The sequence below is a fragment of the Acipenser ruthenus genome, chromosome 35 (genome assembly GCF_902713425.1).
Source record: "Acipenser ruthenus chromosome 35, fAciRut3.2 maternal haplotype, whole genome shotgun sequence".
Lineage (NCBI taxonomy): Eukaryota > Metazoa > Chordata > Actinopteri > Acipenseriformes > Acipenseridae > Acipenser > Acipenser ruthenus.
Genome location: NC_081223.1, coordinates 11,360,191 through 11,378,580, shown reverse-complemented (window position 1 = coordinate 11,378,580; position 18,390 = coordinate 11,360,191). Strand labels below are relative to the sequence as shown.

Genomic DNA, 18,390 nt, shown 5'->3' with positions numbered 1-18,390 from the left:
GGCCCCAAAAATAAATACAATTCAGAATACTATGAAAGTAATGCGTGACTGTGCGGATTGGAACAGCACGGCTGTGTATTCAGTTGGCACAGCGGACATCTGCTGTTCGTCTGAACTGGTAGATGACAGTAAAGGGAAGAAATGAAACATGCAAAGAGGGGCCCCCAAAACTATAACAGCCCCCCACCCCCATCAATCATAATCCAGCCCGGGCTCTATAAGCAGCACTACATACAACTGTTAGTGTACGTCAGCATGGGGCAGCAGGATCCAGGGCAGGGAAGCCTGTGAACACATGCTGAAGAAAAGCACTTCAAAGGAAAGATTTTCAAATGCAACAGTATGTGGGAGCTGAACAGACAGCGTGGATGCCGGTAGCAAGGAAGCAAGCAAGCAAGGAAGCAAGCAAGCAAGCCTCCAGTAACGTCAACCCAAGCTGTCTGGTGATTAAGCCGAGCTCTGTGCAGAGATGATGGATTGATCGCGCTGACGAGCAAGGGCTCCATTAATCAGCCTTCTCTTATGGTGTCACGTTTTCACAAAGGGCAGACTCTCGGAGCACTGAAATGAAAAAGCTGTTTCTCACACTGTCTCTGCAGAGTTAAAGGAGACGGACAACACGACCACAGCGGATCCTCAGAGTTACTGAACCTCAGGGAACTTGGAATATCCAACTATTTTTAGGCTCAGCTCACCGCTACCCCCCCCCGCACTGACTCGGGAGCAGCGACGATGAACACACGCTGTCCTCCGAAGCGTGTGCCGTCAGCCGCCCGCTTCTTTACACGCTGCAGACTCACCGTGCAGCCGCCTCAGAGCTACAGCGTCGGAGGACAACGCAGGCAGCTTACAGGCAAGCCCGCAGGCGCCCGGCCAGACCACAAGGGGTCGCTGGTGCGCGGTGAGCCGAGGACACCCTGGCCGACCTAAGCCGGTTTTTAAAATCATGATGAAAGCAGAGAAATCTGACTGTAAATGCAGCCCAGTTTGATTACTCGAAATCTAACCAAGTCCCGCGTTTAAACCATTTATCACAGCCGCCCTCATCCTCCCCCCTTTTACCTTTCCCTGTCTCAGCTACACAAGAGTAATGGCTGCAAGATTTCTCCCACAACACGAACTAATGAGAATTTCAAATTCGACGAGGCGAGCGCATTGATCAAACGCGTGCTCCTGATGACATCCCTGGCGACAGTTTCACACAATCCGTGCAGAAGTGGCATTTATGGATGGCTTTATTTGTTCTCTCTCTCTTTCTCTTTCTCTCTCTCTCGCTCTCTTTCTCTCTTTCTCTCACTCTCTTTTTTTTCCCCTGTCCTCAAATGTGTTTAAAGACCGAAGGGAGGTTTGAAGTGTTCTCACCTCCCGGTGACTCTTTCCGGTTCTGATCGTCTTTGAGAGTTATTAATTATGACTCCTGCAATTTCTATCTGCTGATAAATCTGCCCCCCCCCCCACCCCATGGGAATTTATCGCGGGTGGAAAGAAATACAGGTTAAAAAAAGAAACGGGTGAATTATTATTATTATTATTATTATTATTATTATTATTATTATTATTATTATTATTTTCTGTTGGAACCAGGAACATCCAGATGTTTTTAGACTATTTTACAATTGATCCATTTCTATATACAACAGGCCTATACTGAGATTAGAGAGATAGATGAATGGATGAATAAGAGATGGATGGATGGATGGATGGATAGATAGAGGTGGATGGATGGATGGATAGATAGAGATGGATGGATGGATAGAGATGGATGGATGGATAGAGATGGATGGATGGATGGATGGATGGATAGATAGAGATGGATAGATAGATGAATGAATGAATGGATGGATGGATAGATAGATAGATAGATAGATAGAGATGGATGGATAGATAGATGAATGGATGGATGGATATATAAATGAATGGATGGATGGATGGATGGATGGATGGATGAATAGATAGAGATGGATGGATGGATGGATGGATAGAGATGGATGGATGGTTGAATAGATGGATGGATGGATAGATAGAGATGGATGGATAGATAGAGATGGATGGATGGATAGATAGATAGATAGATAGCTAGAGATGGACAGATAGAGATGGATGGATAGATAGATGGATGGATGGATGGATATATAAATGTATGGATGGATGGATGGATATATGATTGGCTCTTGTAATGCTGAAATTTGTATATCACGATTATTTATATAGAAATAAGGGCGTCTGCTAAGCAATAAATAATAATAAATAATAATAACATTGTGTAATCAAAAAGATTTCATGGCAGTTTTTCGTTAAGTATATGGGGGAAAACTACAAAGCGGTGTGCAATTCAACATGTTAACATTATTCATCAGGTTTTCATTCGACTTTATGAAGCAGAATGAGTTCATTCTAAAGGGGGATGCAAACACTTTTGGCCAGAGCTGTATAATTATATGTGAAACTGTACTCGAAGGATTCATGACGATCCCTGATTGCCAGCCTCTAATGCCATAAAAGTGACAGACTTTCTCTGGCTATCTTTGGGGGGTCTGTTTCCGTGTGTAAACAAGGCTAATCTCCACTGGGAAGGAAGCTGTGGGCTGCCCTTTGTAACTGAGAGCTCCCAACACAGCCTCACAGAAACCCAAACAGGATTTGAATCACTCACTGTGTCAGAGTATGGAGCAGAGACAGCCAGAGCTGTAGAACCACTCCGTCCCAGGACAGGAGGAAAGGGGGGGAGAGGCTGCCCCTCCCAAAAAGATCTTCCGAAAGAACCGTCCTCGCCTCCTGTCAAAAAAAAAAAGTATTATTTCCCGCGGTTATATTTACCATATCTATTTTTTTTTTACTATGCTTTACCGTGCTGTGACTGTGCTTATGTTCCACGTTGCTATGCTTTTACTTTGAAGCAGGCTGCGTTGGCAGTTCGGTTTGTTTAGTATGCCCTTTATCAAAAAAAATAATAATTAAATCCACAATATGCGAATCTGCACAACTCTGAATGAAAACTTCAGAAAAAGTCATTTGATGCTACCTGATAAACATCATTTCTTGTGGACGTTCAGGAGGGCGTTTCGTTAATCAAGTCTCCTGCTTTTGTTAATGGCTTTCTCAGGACTAGAGGACAGCAAGAACCCCCCTCGACGCTATCTTCCATTCCTCGCTTCATTTTCCTGCAGTTTTACTAAATGCTCCTTTAATGAGTTCTCCAGTCGTTTAGACTCGGCTCACTGAACTAACGATGCTTCACCCCTCCCTCCCTCCGCTCTCCCCCCTCCCTCCTCTCTCATCCCCCCTCCCTCTCCCCACTCCCCCCCTCCCCCCCTCTCCCTGCTCCCCCCTCCCTCCTCCTCCCTCTCTCTCCCCTCTCCCCCCTCCCTCTCCCTCTCCCCTCCCCTCCCTCTCCCCTCTCCCCCCGCCCTCTCCCTCTCCTCCCCCCTCCCCCTCCCCCTCCCTCTCCCCCCCCTCCCCCTCCCCCTCTCCCTCTCCCCCCCCTCCCCCTCCCCCTCCCCCCTCCCCCTCCCCCTCCCCCAGAGCTTTACATATACAGCGAGAGAAAGAAAGAGAGAGAGAAAGAAAGAAAGAAAGAGAGAGAGAGAGAGAAGGACAGAAAGGGAAAGAAAGAGAGAAAGAAAGAGAGAGAAGGAAAGAAAGGGAAAGAAAGAGAGAAAGAAAGAGAGAGAAGGAAAGAAAGAGAGAAAGAGAGAGAGAGAGAGAAGGAAAGAAAGGGAAAGAGAGAGAAAGAAAGAGAGAGAAGGAAAGAAAGAGAGAAAGAGAGAGAGAGAGAGAGAAGGAAAGAAAGGGAAAGAAAGAGAGAAAGAAAGAGAGAGAGGGAAAGAAAGAGAGAAAGAAAGAGAGAGAGAAGGAAAGAAAGGGAAAGAAAGAGAGAAAGAAAGAGAGAGAAGGAAAGAAAGAGAGAAAGAAAGAGAGAGAGAGAAGGAAAGAAAGAGAGAAAGAAAGAGAGAGAGAGAAGGAAAGAAAGGGAAAGAAAGAGAGAGAAGGAAAGAAAGAGAGAAAGAGAGAGAGAGAGAGAGAAGGAAAGAAAGAGAGAAAGAGAGAGAGAGAGAGAAGGAAAGAAAGGGAAAGAAAGAGAGAGAAGGAAAGAAAGAGAGAAAGAAAGAGAGAGAGAGAGAAGGAAAGAAAGGAAAAGAAAGAGAGAGAAGGAAAGAAAGAGAGAAAGAAAGAGAGAGAGAGAAGGAAAGAAAGGGAAAGAGAAAGAAAGAGAGAGAAGGAAAGAAAGAGAGAAAGAAAGAGAGAGAAGGAAAGAAAGGGAAAGAGAGAGAAAAAGAGCGAGAGAAAGAGGGAAAGAGAAAGAAAGAGGGAGAGAAAGAAGGAGAAGGAAGGAAAGAAAGCGAGAGGGAAAGAAAGAAAGAGAAAGAGAGAGAGAGCTGTACCAGGTGTGTAAAACGAAAGATGTTTACGATACTATGTGTTTCTTTCAGAACTGCACACTTGAGATCTGTGTAACGAATACAAACACAAGAGCACTGCCACTTTAAGGGTGAATTTAACTGCTTTATCGTAATCTGCATTTCACACACAGACACACACACACACACACACACACACACACACACACACACACAGACACACACGCACACACACACACTTAATGCAGAAACGTCCCAAACTGACAGATTAGAAGACTTTTAGTTTAATTAAAGATGAAACAGTTTAAGAGAGGCCCCATTCGTTCTTGTCACAGAGAAATGCTGACGGGACTGCTTCCCAGCTCAGCTAATGGGATCTGCTAATTGAATCAGGAGGGAGGGACACAGATGTACACAGTGTTGAACAGTGTGTGTGTGTGCGTGTGTGTGTGTGTGTGTGTGCGCGTGTGTGTGTGCGTGTGTGTGTGTGCGTGTAATAGCCTTCTTGTAGCGCTTATGGGATCAAACACAGTCCTCATAAACAAAACGTTTTTTAAAGAAAACTTCATTTTTGTGTTGAATAAGAAATCGACACTATGTGGGCGTCAACGCAAAGTCCAGGACAGACTTGAGGCACGGAGACTGAACTGCTCCCTCCCTCCCTCCCTCACCCCCCCTAAGAGAAAGGGGGCTCCCTCCAGTCCAGGGCAGGCTTGAGGCACGGAGACTGAACTGCTCCCTCCCTCCCTGACCCCCCTAAGAGAAAGGGTGCGTCCTCCAGTGATCAAACATCTTTTCGTCCTGTCGTCCCAGGGTGGCTTACCTGCCCCCTGCTATTGACAGTGGTATGGCGGGTGTTTCAAACTTTTCTCTGTTTCGAGTAAAGGAATATTTTTCCAGACCATCGTGAATTCCTAAAGTGTTAAACCTTAACTCTACACATGACTGCAGCGCTTCTGAGACGATCATTTCTTAATTCTGCTGCACCGATTCAGAAACATTAGTCACATTAAAGTCAACTTGGTGTTATAAAAATATATTGCTGTTCACCCGCATTATAAATCTCTGGTTCCTTCGGGAAATGGCAGGAACGCTTTTTATAGTCAGGGCTGCAGTTCTAAATCTGAAGGTTCCAGAACGGCACTAAAATACTGATATTTCTCACTCAAGAATTATTACCATGATACAAATTCATGTTTTATTTGCACACTGAACTTCGAGTAACACATAACTAAGAAATCCTTGTCACCAAACTAGCTTTGACAGAAAGGATTTGCACAGCATATAAAATAAACAGCTTCTGCTTGCAAGCCCACCCGGGAAAGATAGGAAAAGCATCTAAGTGCTAATTAAATGATTGAATCGTTTGTCTTGGGTAATGGCTAACTTCTCGGGAGCTGGAAAATCCTTCAAAAGGAATTTCGGGATGTCACGAGTGAGATTGATTGAGAGCTGGCCTGGGCTGAACCCTGCTGGTTTTTGGCAGAAACTGTAGAGCAAACATCTCTGAGTGAGAGGGAGCGAGGAGGAGAGGAATGACAGAACTAGAAACTGCAAGCGTTTATCTTGTGGAAATGATAAAAAAGTTCACCTTAGACTGGAGGGAGCACCCTTTCTCTTAGGGGGGTGAGGGAGGGAGGGAGGGAGCAGTTCAGTCTCCGTGCCTCAAGCCTGCCCTGCCCCCCCCCCCCGATTCACAAGCAGAGGGGAACTTGAAGCATATCTGGGAGCTGCTGTGAATCAAGGGCAGCGCATTAGGTTTGAAAACAAAAACGCTGTCCCTCCTTCCTTCAGGATAAGATCTGATTTGCAAAACAACCCCTGCAAAGTCATATCAAACCGAACACACTGCTGAAAGGGTTAAATCCGCCCTCGCTCGACGCTTGTCCTCTAGGGTGCGATAACACAAGCAAATATCTTGAAGTCATTACTTTGCCTCAGTGGTTAAATTAGGGTCGTTTGTATATGCAGTGGAAGCTGTCACATTTTAAATAGCTTGCTTCAAACCACCCATGTAAAAGCATGACCGCGGCTGATACAGAAATCGTGGTTTTGGAAGGGGAGGGGGAAGGGGGTCGTGTTTTTGTTATTCAGAATCAGATATTTGCTGAATTTGACAGTAGCAATTGTCCTGGGAGCAGATTTCTCAGTATTTTATCTTTCACAGTACACCAAGTCCCAAGCAGCAATAGAGGCTTTTCGATATACAAAACACGGTCATTTTTATGGCCTCTAAATTCATTTCACAGTGTTTGAATGCTGAGTATTTTTCAGAAGGATCAAAAGAAATCTGGAAACTGAACGGTTCACGGAGAATATTCAAGCCTTTTAAAAAAAAAGTCAGAAATACGAACTGCTTTTAACTCTTAAAATACCTTTTTTTCAAAGGAATTGAGAAGGATTTAAGACTAGAGAAATCTACAATAACAATAAAACCGATCGGAAAACTCATCAGCTGGGAAAACTGGATTCCTACGCGTTTCCTGGTTTGTGCAGGTCGCTGATATAATCCTAGACAATCTCCCTTAAAAATATACTCACTTAAAATAAAGTCATTGAATCGCTTCTCCCAATAATAAATGCAATGTGAAAAGACAGAACACTGTGAAGTCTTGATCAAAGGCAGGCTGTGTTAAGTACTACAGCCCTAATATGCTATTATTAACTCCAATGTATTATTAATGAGTCCGTTAGCAGACGCTTTTTATCCAAAGCGACTTACGGAGACTAGGAGGGTGAACTATGCTTCATCAACAACTGCTGCTGCTGCTGCTGCAGAGTCACTTCCAATAGGAGCTCGTTTGTTTTACGTCTCATCCGAAGGACGGAGCACAAGGAGGTTCAGTGACTTGCTCAGGGTCACACACACACACACACACACACACACACACACACACACACACACAGGGAGTCAGTGGCTGAGCCGGGATTTGAACCTCCTGGTATCAAGCCCCCTTTATTTAACCGCTGGATATCCGAGCCTAATGTAATCTCCAGTATGACCCGACTCCATATTCCCACGCTTAGATTGGGAAAAAACATTCCTGGCAATCTGGGATGCTGAAGTCAATTAGCTGAAATCCGAGGGAACGGAGGGCTGAGGAGAGAGAGAGAGAGAGAGAGAGAGAGCTCTGGATGACTCATACCAGCTCTCTCGGTCCCCAGCAGAAATTGATGGAAGCATGTTTCAGTTTTAACATGACCGCTAATCAGTCCCACAGTCATGAAAATGATTTACCAATGCATCCCTTTCCATTTCCCTGCTCCACCAGCACAGAGCAGAGGGAGGCTGTTCAGAGAGTAGAAGAGCCTCCCTTTCTCTTTCTCTGCTCCACCAGCACAGAGCAGAGGGAGGCTGTTCAGAGAGTATAAGAGCCTCCCTTTCTCTTTCTCTGCTCCACCAGCACAGAGCAGAGGGAGGCTGTTCAGAGAGTATAAGAGCCTCCCTTTCTCTTTCTCTTTCTCTGCTCCACCAGCACAGAGCAGAGGGAGGCTGTTCAGAGAGTAGAAGAGCCTCCCTTTCTCTTTCTCTTTCTCTGCTCCACCAGCACAGAGCAGAGGGAGGCTGTTCAGAGAGTAGAAGAGCCTCCCTTTCTCTTTCTCTGCTCCACCAGCACAGAGCAGAGGGAGGCTGTTCAGAGAGTAGAAGAGCCTCCCTTTCTCTTTATTTTTCTCGGTGGAAACGACTCGATTGAAGAGCAGCTCCTGAACTCACAGTCAAAGCAGCTTAACACAGACAGTACTTGTGTAAACGGAACAGGAACCATCATTAAAAAGGTAACGAGACTGGCACTGTTTACTCTTCAAGCCTGATCGCGAAACAGGGACAGCTGTAACTATGGAGACGGGGGGGGGGGGGGGGGGGGGGGATTAGATTGTTATAATTCAGCCGCTGGGACTGCAGTGTTCGGTCCTGGTCTGTGTGATTTTCAGAGAATTCACTGCCAGAGTGCCAAAAAAAAAAAAATGCAGCGAGTAGAACAGCAAACATGCAAAGCAAACGTTTAAAAACAAAGGCATTACAAACCAGCTGTGTGACTCTGAAACCAGACTGCACTGAACCCGATCCTGGATCAGCTACAGACCTGGCCAAAAGTGCATCACCCCCAGAGAGAAGGAACTCATCTTCCTTCACAAAGTCGAACGAAACCTGCTGAATAATGTTTAACACATCGATGAACCTAATGAACAACCGACAAATTTAAAAACGTGACATTTCGAAAATCTGACATGAAATACTGGCTTTTTGTGATATCATTTTGTAGTTTCTTTGATTACATGATGTTAAATAAATTTTTTTTTAATTATGTCTCAATCCTAAAATTCTAGGTGATGCAAAACTTTGGGCCAGAACACACACACACACGCACGCACGCACGCACACACACGCACGCACGCACGCACGCACGCACGCACACGCACACGCACACGCACACGCACACATCTATAAAGTAAAGCATTCTGACCAGATGGAGACAGACACTGCATTGAAATACTTGTAGACACGAGATAAATGCATTGCCTGTTAGATGTGTTGCTAGAAGCTCAGGATGCAAATTCCGACAATAATTCTTGTTTAAGAAAATCTAGAACTTAGTGACGTTCTGGCATATTCAGATTTAGGACCGCAGCACTGAAAACAGCACCCCAGTATTATTTTGGGGGGGTAAACTGAGAAGTGAGGCAGCGCTTGTGAATCAGAAACTATTTGTTGTGAAATAACTGGCCCAGCAGTGATTCAGTCTGAGAAACAGCAGCAAGGTTACTGCCTTGTTGCACAAGAGAGCTCCCCTAAATGAACTTCAGTCATGATCTGACAATAGCTGAATTGCTTCTGTACAAGGAAACACATTGAAGGATGAGAGGCGTTTAAGTCTTTATAACTGCCGAAGTACAGAAACTCACTGTGTGCCTTCTAGAGAACACCATTTTAATACTTAAATACATTGAAATGAAAAATGGATTGGATTACAGACATATTAAACACGAAGACACTCTCAGCCAATCAGAAACCTCCAGACAGACTCCTCCATTTATCTCCAGAATGTGATATTCTCCATAACTTCTGCTGAATAGTTTGAATGCCAAGTCTAACGACAGAAAAACGGTTCCCCAGAGATATGAGAAGCTGGGAGGGTGACACACGAATGGACGGATGGACAGATGGACAGATGGACGGACAGGGACAAAAGTTTTGCATCACCTAGAATTTTAGTTTTGAAACATAATGCAAAACCTGAACATGATTTAGATCTTTTATTTAACATCGTGTAATCAAAGCAAAGCTGTCGTAACAGTCCAGCATTTCATGTTACATTTCGAAACGTCACATTTTTTCAATGTCAGTTTTTCGTTAAGTATCTGGAAAACTACACAAAGCGCCGGTGTGCAATTCAATATGTTAACGTGACATTATTCAGCAGGTTTCATTGGACTCTATGAAGCTAAATGAGTTCATTCTATCTCTTAAGATGAGGGAGGGAGCAGTTCAGTAAGACAAGATGAGCGTGGGTTTGGAATTTAAGAATACAGTTGCTGTTCGTGCCAAAAAAAACCAGCTGTTTCTGTTTTTGAAGGTTTGAACAAACACGGTGCGGTTCCTTCGCCCCTCTGCGGAGCGTGTAGAAGCTTGTCTGACGGGGGATTAAACTGACACCAAGCTTCAGAGCAACACTTTGTGTGAACAGGGAGGGGAAATCAGTTTAACAGAACAAACCTCATCACAGCCTGTCGAATCCAGCCCACAACCTCACATACAAAACCCTTTATACCTGTGCATGTGTATGTGCAGCCAAAAGACTCCTTTATATCTGACAGACAGACAGACAGACAGAGATAGATAGATAGATAGATAGATAGATAGATAGATAGATAGATAGATAGATAGACACACAAACAGATAGATAGATTGACAGATAGATTGATAAATAGATTGATAGACACACAAACAGATAGATAGATTGACAGATAGATTGATAAATAGATAGATAGACACACAAACAGATAGATAGATAGATAGATAGATAGATAGATAGATTGATAAATAGATAGATAGACACACAAACAGATAGATAGATGGATAGATAGATAGATAGATGGATAGATAGATAGACAGATAGATTGATAAATAGATTGATAGACACACAAACAGATAGATAGATTGACAGATAGATTGATAAATAGATAGATAGACACACAAACAGATAGATAGATAGATAGATAGATAGATAGATAGATAGATAGATAGATAGATAGATAGATAGATAGATAGATAGATAGATAGATAGATAGACACACAAACAGATAGATAGATTGACAGATAGATTGATAAATAGATTGATAGACACACAAACAGATAGATAGATAGATAGATAGATAGATAGATAGATAGATAGATAGATAGATAGACAATTGTTTAAAAGTATACACACAACATTTAATTTACAGTAAGACTACAGCTATGGATACATGTTTCAAATCACCTAGAATTTTAGGATTGAGACAGCATTTGAAAAAAAAAATAAAAACTATATGAAGATTATTTTTAGATGTTTTATCGAATGAACTAATTTTGCTTCATAAAGTCGAATGAAACCTGCTGAATAACGTCAGAGAATAATGTCTAGAATTATAGGACAGAGACATAATTTAATATATATATATATATATATATATATATGGACATAATTGAGATATTTTCTTTAACATCGTGGAATCAAAGAAACTACTGTCGCAAAAGTCTGGTCTTTGTCAGTCAATAAGCGAAGCGGCTGATTGGTTAATGGCAGGAAAAAAGGGGTGGGGACAATTTCAGTCTCCGGCGGAAGTGACCGTGGAAGTGCACGAAGGTTTACAAACAGAGAGAGTTATTTAATCCAGTGTGACGGGCAGCGGCGTTGAGCGATGCGGTTTCGTGACGGATTCTCCGGTCGGTGAGATGATACGCGGTTAAAACCACTAAAACACACACACGAGAATGCCAGTTCACCCCCGTTACACTCGTGCAGAACCCGATATCATGTTAGAAATTGAAAAATACGTGTTTTGCTAAAAAACGACGTCTTCCCAACCACAAGGACAAAGCGAATGGATGCGCCACACACAAACTGCAGCATTTTGCATTGAGAAAATAGCAGAAAATGTATATTTTGGGCACCACTGTATATGCCAAACTCACAATCGCTGTTTTTGCGCATCTGAGTCTCAGATAGCAGGACTGACAATGGCTGCGTCGCGTGTTAATGTTTCAATTTCAAAATCAAAAGCTAGCCTTGGGAGTCGCCGGTATCGACCGACAGATCTAAAATGACAACTCTGTCTGTTTAACAAATTCAGCCTTTTGTCTCTCCGTGCCAATTTCCTTTTTTTTCTTTGGAAGCGTCATTTTTCTGAAATAATAGACAGGATTATCTCCAACACGGGATTAAAACCGGCTGCAGCGCCCCAAGGCAGGCAATATATATATAATATAATACAAACGGGATAAGCTTTGGAAAATGGTGATAACAGTTATTCACGGGAGATAAAGCCATTATTCTCGCTCCGCAGGGAAGTGCGGCGATGAGATTCAATCCGAGAAGGTTTTCTCTTTAGGGAAAAGTTAAAAAAAAAAAAAAACAGACAAACCTGGATAAACACGGTTAACAGAAAGGAGGAATAAAAAACACAGCAATCCTGTAGAAAGCCACACATAGCTATTGCATATACAGTAGTGTGACGATGCATCAATATCTGTCATGGATCTCCTTCATCTACCCGCCTGCATGAAAACACCTCTGGCTGTGAGGATTTCAATCTCCGCTCAGTAATCAGGGATATAGAAACACACTCGTGTGTGAAAATGTCAGACCGCTCTGTGCTTTAATCAGGCGTCTTAAACCACTTCTAAAAAGTCTCCTGCGTTTTACCGTGTGTGGCTCTGTGCTCCTTTTCTCTTTACTGTTTGAAATGAATTGCCTATTAAAGTCATCAATTCAATTAGACAACTAATTTGCCTGTTTGGACGACTTTCCCAGATTTTCAGTCCCAGTGGTTTGGTTTCCTACGCACAGCAAAACTCCAGAAGCAATGGGGTAAATTTGCTGCGTGAAACATCAACACCCACATAATATTACTAGTTATCACTTTGTTTATGGAGTGCTTTTGCCTCAGGCAGGCAAGCATATACACTTTATATATTAATGCTGTCTTTCAAGTTTGTTTGAATACTCTATTTAGGGACCGGACGGGGTTTTTACCCTTAAACTAAAATAACTATCGAGCGCTGAAACACGCGCTTAATTTATACAGCTTCTTAATGATCCGAATCATTGTGATTACACAGATCTTACAAAATACAAAAACACGTCTTTAATAAACACGTGTGTATTCAAAGATACTTTATTTTTTTGTAGAATGAGTATTTCAGTTATCAATATTTAAAAAGATACTGTTTATATCTTGTTAATTAGTAGGGCAGCAGTGTGGAGTAGTGGTTAGGGCTCTGGACTCTTGACCGGAGGGTCGTGGGTTCAATCCCAGGTGGGGGGACACTGCTGCTGTACCCTTGAGCAAGGTACTTTACCTAGATTGCTCCAGTAAAAACCCAACTGTATAAATGGGGAATTATATGTAAAAATAATGTGATATCTTGTAACAATTGTAAGTCGCCCTGGATAAGGGCGTCTGCTAAGAAATAAATAATAATAATAGTAATATTTTTACCCTAATTTACATGGACTCTCCCAATTAAATAATAACACTGATCGGGTGTTCACGCTGTCTATTGTCAGGATAGTGAACTGGTCAGTATTAATGATTTGAGCTGGAGAAGGGGATATACTAATAGAAACTATAAGGAAGCTTTAATATATATTTAAAACTATTGATCTAATAATATTGACGATGGTATTCTATTCATTTAATTTGTTAAAAGCTATTATTGTATTGTCATGCTGTCGCGAGATGATAATTAATCAACAGACTCAATTTTGCAAAGTGTTTTGCGCTGAATTCATGTGTTGACTCCCTTCATTTTAAAGCCAACATCAAAATCCTGTTCTGTCTCGCTGCGTTCTGGAATTATGGACACCCTAACTGCATTCCAATATAGCCTCGGCTATATGTTTGAGAATTTACGCAGGCAGAGTTTTAGCTATACCTGACAGAAAGACACTAGGAAAGGAAACAGCCCTACCCACACCTCGCCCACACTGGCCAGCTCAGCTCTACCCGAGGGGGTTAGCCATGGATACGAGGCACTAAACTGACAACGCCTTACTCTGTCCTGGCAAGGCTGTGTTTTGAAATACAACCTCGCCCTTCGGGGATGGGCGCTTGTCATGCCATCGCGTTTCATCACCTGTCGGAATCGCTGAAAGGATTTTAAGAAGATTATTTTCTTAAAAGACAGGAGAGGAGCCCGGGGCTGTGAGGGCGTGTTCCCCAGCGCTGTTTTTAATCAAGGCTCCGGTTCCTTCTCTCTTCCTCGTTGCTGCACGCCAGCCTGATCATGCAACCAGCGCGTTTTGGTTTTAGAAAGAAGATGGTGTTTGCTATCGATCTTTACCGAGGTCCCTGTCTCTCTCAATTCTCTCTCTCCTAAATCACAAGTATTGCAAATTGAAGTGGCGATTTAACCTTTCTCCAAGTCCTAGCCTGGGCAATGAAGATGTACGATTGGCCCCCCCCCCAGCCAGCCCCCAATCCACATGCTTGAGACAGCTGACCAGGTCAATAGTATTGACTTGCCACTCTGTGCTCGGTTTTACTGATGCGATCCATCTCTGTCAGTGTCGTTTCTAGTGCAATTTATCACAGAACCCGCGTCTCAAACTCGTTTTTTTTCCCTTGAGAACTCACAGCATTATCAGCTTTTATACAGAGATGTCCCTATGTAGGCCAGAACAGAAAAAAAGGGGGGTTAATACAGGGCTGGCCTGGCTGTTAAAAGGGACAGTGGTTTTGATTTATTGGGCAGTACAGCAGTGTGCAGATCTATCGGAACAAGATGTGTCATGGATATCCTTTATCTACCCGCCTGCATGAAAACACCTCTGGGGGGTGAGAATTTCAATCTCCGCTCAGTAATCAGGGATATAGAAACAATAGGCACAATTTTACTGTGAACGCGTTTCTCAGCTGTGTGATCGGGAGACTCGAATCGATGAACGGGGATCAGTTGGATTCTTAAAGGGGAGGAGAATAGCTCCGATTATACCTCAATCTGATCCCCCATTGATTCTGCATGGAAGAAATGTTGCCTGCCCAATTGCATTAAGAGAAACGTCTGTTTGGGTTGGTGAAGGGGAGGATTAGCGCTCTCATAGGAGGCTAATCTAATCTGAACCCAGACTGAGTCCAGCTTTACAGTCTGGGAAGCAAGCAATGGCTCCGACTGCTCTGCGGCATTTAAAATAAATTCAATTTCACTGAAACTCTCTCAACGCTACAGCTGTGGACAAAGGATTTTGCATTGCCTTGAATTTTAGGTTTGAGACAGAATTTTAAAAACACGCACACACCAAAAAAAAAAAAAAAATAACTACATGAACATAATTTAGATATTTTATTTCACCTCGTGTGAATCAAAGTAAGGACAAAATGAGATCGCAATAAATTCTAGCCATATTAGTAACCATAATCTCCAGAAAATAGAGCTTCGCGTGTCCCTACTGTTTAAAAAAACGCACCTGTCGTTTTTTCTTTTCATTGTTAACATCCTGACACATTTTTACACTTAGAGCTTTAAAGTCTGCTTCAAAGCTCTTTTTGAAAATGTCTGCTCTAGTGCCCTGCTAGTGGCAGGATTATCGCCCGCGTTGTCAACACAGCGGTGTACGATCCATGTGGGACGCAACAGAAAAGCCAGAGCACTTGTTGTTATGTTTTTTTTTAGTTTCTGAAACGTCACATTTTTCAACGTCAGTTTTTTTCTGAAGTACATGGAAAACTATACAAAGCGGAGGTGTGCAATTCAACATGTTAGCACAGCTGTACATAACCACTGCTGCAGATATTAGAGTTATTCATTATAGAGGTGACTGTGATGTATACTACAGGACCAAGATTGGAAACGACAAATCCTGCAAGACTAGGGGGCTGGGGATTGCGTTGCCCGTGTTTCCTCACTCAGACCCCTTCCTTACTAAACACCCTGGTATTTCTGAATAGATAATCGCCTCCTTTAGCAATAGCCTGAGGGTTTTAATGAGAGAGACGTCCCACGAGTAGAACGCTCCCCCGAAATGTTCTCCTTTTTCTAGGGAAGCAGCACAGCTGGGGACGGGGAGTTTGTTGCCGGATAACTTCACTCCTCGCTCGCTAAATCCCAAGTCTCCGATTGGAATTGTGGAAATTGATTTTGTAAAAAGGAATATCGACCCCTAATCTTCACTGCACGATTTACGATTCACCCCCGTAAGGCATTTAAAACAAAAATAAAAAAGACATTGATTTTTAATAAGCTCCTCTGAGCGCTCTTTTAAAAGCAGACTGCACAGTGCGACGACACTAAACTGGGTTTGAAAGACTTTGCCTGGGAGTAATTAAGGACAAATGCTTTTTTTTTTTTCATGCTATGAATAAACCATAACTCAAAAACTCACCGGATAAGCCAAAGCATTTAATAGTCTTTCCCCTTATTAATTTTATAATTCATCTTTGGGAACATGAGCTCCTCCTGGGATAGAAGAAGCTGCTAAATGTTGAGTAATTCAACAAACCTCTTTTAAAATGCCAGCCCACTCTTGGCCAACCATTGTGACCCCCAGGGGTGCTGGGGGGGGGGGGGGGGGGGGGGGGGGGGGGGGGGGGAGGGCAGCACCCCTGGCTTTGCATGGCTTCCATCAGATACAGGGGTTCCAGTTTTGTTCAATGGCTTTCAGCACCCCCCACTATCAAAATGGTTCCAGCGCCTCTGGGTCACTCTCGCGATTGCTGTGTTGTTGGTGACATGGTATGACCTTGGAGTGACACTTTGTTCCTGATGAAAAGCAGACTTGCTACGATCTCGGGAATCATGTCAAGTAGCCCCCCCCCCCCCCCCCTTCCTGTGAACACGGTTCCAGTAGGAATTGGCTTAGAGACAAGTCCACAGGCTACATTCAGATCTATCACTTATCTATCACTTGTATTTTAGCGACCAGTCTGCCCTGGAGCCCCCTTTCTCATAGGGGGGTGAGGGAGGGAGGGAGCAGTTCAGTCTCTGTGCCTCAAGCCTGCCCTGGACTGGAGGGAGCACCCTTTCTCTTAGGGGGAGTGAGGGAGGGAGGGAGGGAGCAGTTCAGTCTCCGTGCCTCAAGCCTGCCCTGGACTGGAGGGAGCACCCTTTCTCTTAGCAATATTATCACTAGTCTCCTTGTATTGAAGATCTGTTGCATTTCTGTCAGAGCCACTCAGAATGATTGCAAGGCAACTAAGAGCAAGCAATCTGCATCTTATCTGAATAATCTCCGGCTACTGCATAAAGACGACAGCTGACCTCTGTATCGGAAAACTCTGATTAAACATTCAGAAAACATTTCTAAAGGTATACTTCATGGCGTGCTTCAGCCTTGGGAGATTGCAAGACCAGTCTTCATGTGGCGGGGCTGTCTCATCTTAATCTACACCCGCCTGTGTGTTGTCAAGCCATCAGGACCTTGCTTTTAAAGGATATGGCTAATCTGGAAAAACAGGTGGTATGGGGGGGGCTGTGTGTTGTCCTGGATTAATTCCAGGTCAAGCTGGATTTAACCCCCCCTCCTCGGCCACGCTAATTCAATCGCGCCAGGAATTCGCTTCCTCCGACTCAAAAGCAGGTCAGCGGTGCATCGCTGAAAACAACATCTCAATCCCAGAATTCAAGGGGAGGCAAGGCTGAAAAGCAACACAGGCTGACGAAACCGTTCGAGTGTTTGAGGAATTGCGTTGATCGGAATGGGTTGCAAACATTCTGAAGAGATAAGGGGGAAGCCTTATACTGTACCCGTCCGACCGGACGCTAATCAAATGTTAAATGTTATTACAGTTGGGGGTTTGCTGACCTTCTGACAGGCCAGTGATGAGGTTACACGAGCAGGAAGTGAGACCGGCCGACGTCCGCCCACATGAAATTATTACTCTCCTAATTAGGAGCGATCCGGGCGTTTTCCTTCATTAGCACGCACGGTGATGGATGATCCAGCCAGGCTGAGAGAGAGGGAACTGACAATCCCCACAATTCAAAAATAAGAGACCATTAAATTAAAGACAGACTCGTTTCCTGAGCTCGGAAATGTACGCAGATAAGAATAAATCAAGGCAATTTGTCCTGGGGAAATGTGACTTTCATAATCACTCCTGTGCCCCCTCCCCCTCGCCCCCCCCCCCCCAATCCTTCCTCCTTATAATGTAATTTTACTGTGAAGAATTATATGTAATAGCTGTCATGAATGTTTGATTGAAGCACATCTTTAAGGATATTTACCATCTGGGCAGCTAATAAAGTCAATTTGTTATGGACTTAAACACAGAGCAAGGAAATTTGCAAATATTACAGCCTGGATAATTGAAGCCAGTCTTGGTGTTCTGTTCCGTTAACGAGATCTGTCTCCAGTGGAAGCAGTCATACCCCGATCTAGATGTTTTCTAATTCCAAAATCTGAGTCATAATACTATAATGTTATTTGTGTGCAAGAGGATATTTTCAACTGAACTGTATCCTCGCCCCTCTAAGAGAAAGGGTGCTCCCTCCAGTCCAGGGCAGGCTTGAGGCACGGAGACTGAACTGCACCCTCCCTCACCCCCTCACCCCCCTAAGAGAAAGGGTGCTCCCTCCAGTCCAGGGCAGGCTTGAGGCACGGAGACTGAACTGCTCCCTCCCTCCCTCCCTCACCCCCCTAAGAGAAAGGGGGCTCCCTCCAGTCCAGGGCAGGCTTGAGTCTCATTTCAAGCTCTTTTGTTCTAGTTTTGTAGTTTAATTTTTAACATGTTTTTTTTTTCACTTTGGGTTCGGTTCACACAGTAGTTATATTTGGATTCTACAAGATAGTTGTTTAACTGGAAAGACATTCCCTCCAGTCATGGCTGTGAG

The 18,390-nt window shown here is 43.7% G+C and overlaps 1 protein-coding gene across 5 annotated transcripts in view; it reads right to left on the bottom strand.

The window, feature by feature from the left end:
* Positions 1 to 18,390, bottom strand: part of LOC117395398 (semaphorin-6D) — a 58,009-nt gene that overhangs the window by 33,295 nt on the left and 6,324 nt on the right. For 4 of the 5 annotated variants that reach the window (XM_059007671.1, XM_059007673.1, XM_059007674.1 and 1 more), the window contains exon 2: positions 2,654 to 2,775. The exons of the other annotated variant lie outside the window; for it this stretch is intronic. The gene's annotated coding sequence lies outside the window, so the exon portion shown is untranslated. The remainder of the gene's footprint in view (positions 1 to 2,653; positions 2,776 to 18,390) is intronic. 5 annotated transcript variants of the gene reach the window in all.